This window comes from Electrophorus electricus, chromosome 10 (assembly GCF_041902795.1).
Source record: "Electrophorus electricus isolate QZ-2024a chromosome 10, ASM4190279v1, whole genome shotgun sequence".
In the NCBI taxonomy this organism is placed as follows: domain Eukaryota; kingdom Metazoa; phylum Chordata; class Actinopteri; order Gymnotiformes; family Gymnotidae; genus Electrophorus; species Electrophorus electricus.
In genome coordinates this window covers 14568974-14574674 of record NC_137506.1, presented here as the reverse complement: position 1 = coordinate 14574674, position 5701 = coordinate 14568974, and the positions used below count along the sequence as shown (strand labels likewise).

At 39.9% G+C, this 5701-nt stretch overlaps 1 pseudogene; it reads right to left on the bottom strand.

The window, feature by feature from the left end:
- Positions 1-4344: 4344 nt before the first annotated feature.
- On the bottom strand, positions 4345-5328 carry LOC145659409 (eukaryotic translation initiation factor 4 gamma 3-like; annotated as a pseudogene).
- Positions 5329-5701: the final 373 nt, after the last annotated feature.

Here is a 5701-nt window from a genome sequence, read left to right as displayed (position 1 = left end):
CTGGACTAGCTGTGCTGTCAAAGGTAAGGGGAAATGAAATAAATACATGTTCCAAAATGTTTTTTCAATTGTTTAGTAACCAACATTGTAAATTTTAACATTTATGATCAGCCACAGCAGTGATCAGTGGTAGCTCAGTGATTGAGGTACTTGACTTATAGTCAGAAGCTTACCAGTTCCAGCCCTACTGCTGCCAAGTTGCCACTGTTGGTTCCCTGCGCAAGGCCCTTAACCCTCAATTGCTCAAGTTATACTCACTCGTAAGTCACTTTGGATATAAGTATCAGGTAAATGTATGATTGTGTTTTTTATAATCTTGTCGACATAAATGTCATATTCAACCAGAATATGTAAAACACACTGTCAAAATGTGTTTATAAAAATACGTTTCAGTTTTAATTAATTTCTATAACTTCATGTCACTGATGTTGATATGGTTGTTTGCTAAGACAACAATGGCCACAAGATGGAGACAAAGAGCTTCCCTAGTAATCAATGAAAACAGGCATACCCTGTAACTGTATGCTATACTATTCTTTTATTTTATATTTTTCCATGATGTCCACTTACAATGTTTGCATGGCTTATATTCCAAAAATAATCATAATCTATTTTACAGAAATATTTTCCAACCTGTTTATCTTGTAGAATTAAATAGGACATGTATTACATTACGAATAAAGAATTCTGCGCTGCATACACTTAGTCATCGATAATATAACTTGCAGTTATATAACTTCTAGTGAAAATCCTTGAAGCAGTCAACACCATCATCTGAGCGAGCTCCATTTAACCCTCTGAGGTTAAACAAAGAATTGCAGCTAAATGTGTGAACGTTATCACACGTGTCAGTTCATAACAAGTTAAGCTTCATAATAGGTCACGAAGTGAAGAAAATTCATACCTAAGCATTATTTTTGTTTGGTGTGTTTATTGATGTATTTGGGTATAACCAGGTCATTTGCCTGTTTTTATGTATTGATCTTTATTGCTCCAAAAAACTACTCACGTCTTCCAATGTTCTTGATCCCCACTCCTAAGAAATAGTAAATGGACTAATACTAGTTGTGGATAAGTATAAGACTAAACAGCCATGAACTAATTCCACACGAGGGGAGTCATCACTGGAAAGGTGTCCTGCTGCGAGACGTGCAGTGGTCCCTGTCCTGCGAACACAGAGAGACACAGAGGCAAGATACCAGTTAAAAAGGTTTTGAGAAAGTACATCCTTCACTGACAAGATTCTGTTGTTTAAATGTAAATGGATCTGTGACTTGAACAGGTCTGCTCCTTCTGTCAGCCAATATAGAAACAGCTCACTGCACTACAATAAGTACACAAGGTGTAATGAACTTGCTATGAGAATGATCTCAGTAAGTAATTCAAAAATGTTTTCTTTGTTCTCTTATTGTTAGTGTTTGTGTTTGCTCTTTCAAAACACTACTGCACTCATTCCTCACACTAAAACATGAACCTGGTGTTGTTTACACAGTGACTTGGTGTAAGGCATCTGATCCATGATTTCCCCCTGGGGTCACAGGTCTCGTTTGTCACCTTTTTTTCAGGTTAAAATAAGGTTTATGAAACATATTGAATTTATTTGTGGAATAGTCACAAAGTATTGCACCACATTTCTCATGCACAATTTGAACACAATGGGATTGACTCATTTTTCTGTTTTTAAATACCTTTTCATATGTCAGAGGGGCTCTATTGGTAAAAATGTCCTATAATTGCCATGCTAGCTCAAAGTCCATAAATCGGTACTCATGTCAAGTTTCATAAGAATTACTCAAAGAAGTTTTAATTTTTTTCAGCTGTTTTCAATGAATCAGTACACCTTGGAAGGATTGATAGGTATGTAGGGGCAATACTCCGTACAAATATCAACTTGTTTCAGTCTCAACATTTTGATACCAAATTTGTGAAGACTGGAGAAAGGTCCTACGACTAGTGTGTTACAGTTAATCAGCAACATAAAAAGCAGTAGGATATTTAAATTCAAAGTAATTTCTACAAGAATCAACATTATAGCAGTCCACTGAAGCCAGTTCTATGATTAGCCAATTACCTGAAAAACATTAGCCAATGTTTGAGTCATCCTTAAGAATCCTCCAGCTTGCTTACAGAAGCAGTATGCAAAATTTCATCTTGATCAGAAGAGCAATTGTTGAGAAACAGTTATCTGCATATTATAATGCCCCATATTGACAAAACTGCTACATTTGGTAAGCTACCTCAAAGTCAATACTGGTATAAGTCTTTTAAATTTCATGAAATCTGATCATGTCCTTCAGGAGTTACAGCTAGTTAAAGTTAAAGTTAAAGCCTGACCTTTGTACTACTACATTGTACTACTAATATTAGCCTGGAATAGGGCAGCTGTATTTTTTATGTCAGGTTTTTGCTTAAATAATTATTGAGATTCGGACTCTTGCAAATATTTTGACACCAATTTCACTCAGATTGTGTGAAAATCCTAGGACTGGTTTGAAATTAGCAAAAAATAAACAAACAAACAAAAAAACTGAAATCTAATGGGCAGCGCCTATCTGAATTCAGGAGAAACCAAGGAAGAATAAAATAAAAATAAATAATAATATTTCTATATTCACCTCTGCCTCTTGTTTTGAACATCTGCAAATGTTACATTTAGTTTTGTCTGCAGTTCATAAAGGAAAAAGCAAAAATAAATTAGGGTCTGAACGTTTGTTTCTTTGTCACACAGTTTTATTATTGTTTTGAATTACTGTATTGTCTTTTAGCACACATTGGCAAATGTGTCCATCCTCCTGTCAATTGTCCTTGGACTTGTCCTCGGCCTCGCACAGCCAGGTGAAAAAGGCTGTCATGGATTTGAGGGCCACACCTTCGCCTCTTGTTGTCCTTGAACAGCAGCTGCTGGTGCACCTTCCTCTGCTCCTCCTGCTCCTCAAATTTGGCCTCCTTGTGGATCTGCTCAATGGTCTTGGGCCCCTGGTCAGCTCGCCATGACACCCATTTATGCTAGAAAAACAAAATCAGCAGATGCATACTTTTGCATCACCATGTGCTGGAATGGCAAACACAAACACACAAACACAGGCAGAGTCTCTAACCAGTCGCAGGTCGATGACGTCCTGGAGCAGGAACCGAATGTGTGAGGAAGCCCTCCTCTCCTTCACTGTCCTTTCTATATAACTAAAGTAGTGATCCATTTGTGGCTGAGAGAGAAAGAGAGAAAGAGAGAGAGAGAGAGAGAGAGAGAGAGAAAGAAAGAAAGAGAGAGAGAGAGGAGTGTGTAAGAGAAATGTTGACAAATTTCAGGTATTCTTCACCTTTCGATTCGATCAGGTCTGCTCTTAGCTAAACTCATGTCGCAAGACGTTTATGACTCTTATGTAAACCCTGCTGCCTTGCACGTTGGTCAGTGCTGTAAAGCAGTTCACTGCCACTTTGGCTGTAGCTGTGCTGTAATCAGCTGCACTTGGCTTTGGGGAATCCAGTGTGCAGCAGCAGGACGCAGAAAACGTGGAGGAGGCTGTGAGAGCACGCTCCTATGGGCCTGGACAAAACCTTCTAACAGCTGACCAGTTCTGAATAAAAGCCTTTCATTTTGTCAGCTGCAGTAGGAGCAGAGCTAACAACCACACTAACAACTTCACTAAACAACATGAACTTGGACACTTTTAAAATCATTGCCAAGGCCTAATAATACACTGATATCAGCACAGCATGCTAGTCGCACTATAGATGATGATCTTAATTAGTTGGCTACCCTGTAGTCAGAGTGCAGGCAACAGGCAAGCAACAGAAAACACTGATGGCAAAACTTTTATAGACAACATTTAAACATGCTTGTTTTTTGGTTAAAAGCATGCATGGAAATGTAAAAACATTTTTTTAAAATACAATAAAAAAGACCAGGACAATAACTGTCACACTAGATGGTGACTGAACTGTCAACATTACAACTGCTGTTCCTACCAGAGACAAAATGGACAGTCAAGATACAATATTCAAAACATCTTCATTCAGTTTTGTTGTGTAAAGTACTTGCTGTGAAAAACGCATCATGGACAAAATCCGGAAAAACGTGCACAGTCGCGGCACTGCACACTAGCACTCATCTACGCATGCACCGTAAACCTTTACATGACATATTAAAGATAAACCGATGCAAGTGCTGAGCATGTGCTGAGAATATTAAATCAACCCAGACCAGGACCGCGGCCTGCTTACCCTGGCCTTCTCCAAGTCCAGGTCTTTGCCGATGGCTGTGAGGAGGTGGCACAGACGCTCCAGGCTCTCCTCGTTGTGGTTCATGAATAACTTGACCACGCAGTCGTGCATGATGGCTTCTGACAGCATGCGCAGCTTGAACAGCTCCCCGATCAACTTGATGTTGCCGATAGACCTCCTGTGGGCCTTGTCCTTTGCCTCCTCCAGATCCTGCTTCAGCCTCTCCCGCTCACTGGCCTTGCAAGGAGTAACCAGAACAAAGACAAAAGCAAGAAACAACACGCTTGGACCCGATAACGACCTGGCCGCCTCCTAGCACTGCTGCTGATTTCAGTCCCCTTTCTCGTGATCTGTGGGTTGGTGAGTCGGGTAAACGAGACAGGAGCGGTGCTTACTGAAGTGGTCGCTTCCAGCTGGTGTCGCAGCTTCTCCAAAACATCATTGTTGGCCATTGTCCTTCTCAAACTCCTTCTGACAGCGGTTCAGCAGCAGCTTTTGGAAACTCACAGTGCTGGTGGGCTTGTCTGCAATGGGTACTTTTAACTACACAGGAAAGACATGTAGGAGAAACACTTGGGTATAAGACAGTGTTGAGAGTTCTGTTACTACACAGAAGCTGATTAAAGCTCCATGTCAATTTAGAGTGGTTCGAACAGAATTCACTTCTGTGTGGCATTTGTTTTTGTATGGAACTTCAGCAGCAATGTATGGGAACATGTTACTCACCTTAGCCAGACAGCTGCACATATTGCCATAGGCCATAGAGAAGCTGGGCTCATCGATGGCTTTTTCAAAAACCAGGTCAACGACACCTTTGAGGCGCTCCTCCGTGTCGATGGTGAGGTCCATCACCTGCTTCATCAGCTGGTTAAACATCTGCGGTGTCAGTTTGTTCAGGATACTGCGCACCTTCTGGAAAAGCTCCTGGAGAGGAAAACAGACTACTGACTAAGCTTTCCATTACAAAGATCCCAATCTTTTGTTAAATTCAGTAGTTCTTCCACATAATGACTAACTCCTCACTTTCACCAAATTTTTACTCTGCCATTTGGAACTTCGTCATGAACAAAAATCACTCAGCTTTACTATGTAGACTGAAAAAGGCATCATACATCAATCCCAATTTCCGAGAAGTGTAGCACTGGCAGCAAACAGTTTATCAAATCTTATCAACTAAAACCCCTCATGTGCTCCAAATTCAAATTAAAAGAAAACCCATTAGAACTACCTACAAGAATTTCAGATTTAATCAACATATAACTCCTACAAAAAAAACAATAAATACATAATAACCAAATCTGATCCAATAATAATCCTACCGACCAGACAATGCAATGAAGATCTGTCAATCTCTCCCAATGCTGAATTGCACACAAATTTGCAAGAATATTTTTAACACAACCACTGGCCACTAACCTAAAATATATACAAGATCATCCACAGAATACGCTACTGTTCACACAAAACACAGTAGATAACT